Here is a 1,499-nt window from a genome sequence, read left to right as displayed (position 1 = left end):
CCACCCCAACAGATCCACAGATGACACAATCTCAACCGCACTCCACACTGCCCTTTCCCACCTGGACAAAATAAACATTTACGTGAGAATGCTGTTCATTGACTACAGCTCAGTGTTCAACACCTTAGTACCCACAAAGCTCATCACAAAGCTAAGGACCCTGGAACTAAACACCTCCCTCTGCAACTGGACCCTGGACTACCTGATGGGTTGCCCCGAGGTGGTCAGGGTAGGCAACAATACGTCTGCCACGCTGATCCTCAACACTGGTGCCTCTCAATACTGGGGCCCCTCAACTACGTGGCCAAACACGACTCCAACACCATCATTAAGTTTGCTGACGGCACAACAGTGGTAGGCCTGATCACCGACAACGATGAGACAGCATATAGGGAGGAGGTCAGAGACCTGGCCGCGTGGCGCCAGGACAACAACCTCTGACATTTATTAATTTTTGAAATATATTTTATTTATTTCACCTTTATTTAACCAGGTAAGCTAGTTGAGAGCAAGTTCTCATTTGCAACTGCGACCTGGCCAAGATAAAAACCAAGCAGTGAGACAAAAAACAACAACACAGAGTTGCACGTGGAATAAACAAGCGTACAGTCAATAACACAATAGAAGAAAATTACGTTTATATACAGTGTGTGCAAATGGCGTGAGGAGGTAAGGCAATAAATAGGCCATAGTTGCGAAGTAATTACAATTCAGCAGATTAACACTGGATTGATAGATCAGTAGATGATGATGTGCAAGTATTGATACTGGTGTGCAAAAGAGCAGAAAAGTAAATAAAAACAATATGAGGATGAGGTAGGGAGATTGGGTGGGCTATTTACAGATGGACTATGTACAGCTGCAGCGATCGGTGAACTGCTCAGATAGCTGATGTTTAAAGTTAGTGAGGGAAATGTAAGTCTCCAGCTTCAGAGATTTTTGCAATTCGTTCCAGTCACTGGCAGCAGAGAACTGGAAGGAAAGGCGGACAAAGGAGGTGCTGGCTTTGGGGATGACCAGTGAGAAATACCTGCTGGAGTGGGTGCTACGGGTGGTCTCGCTATTGTCTCGCTATTGTTATTTACTGCTGCTCTTTAATTCATTTATACTTTAATTTGTTATTCGTATCAAACACCTGCATTTTGTGACTAATAAAATGTGATCTGATTTGAATTTCAGGAGCTGAATGGTAGTTTGATCATAGAACTCCTCTCACAGCTATACAAGTATTCCCTGAATTTACTCAGTTTGTTTGGAATGGGAAGTATACCCAGCATACCTCCAGCAGAAGGATTGGGCTGCTAGAGTTGTAATGCGTTTGTAGCCTACATTGTGTCTGACTTATATATAACATTTGCTAACATGAGTATGTAACGGATGTGAAACAGCTAGCTTAGTTAGCGGTGGTGCGCGCTAAATAGCAATTCAATCGGTGACGTCACTTGCTCTGAGACCTTGAAGTAGTAGTTCCCCTTGCTCTGCAAGTGCCACGGCTTTTG

This window comes from Oncorhynchus masou, chromosome 30, assembly GCF_036934945.1.
Source record: "Oncorhynchus masou masou isolate Uvic2021 chromosome 30, UVic_Omas_1.1, whole genome shotgun sequence".
Taxonomy (NCBI): Eukaryota; Metazoa; Chordata; class Actinopteri; order Salmoniformes; family Salmonidae; genus Oncorhynchus; species Oncorhynchus masou.
Note: the sequence above shows the minus strand (reverse complement) of the source record.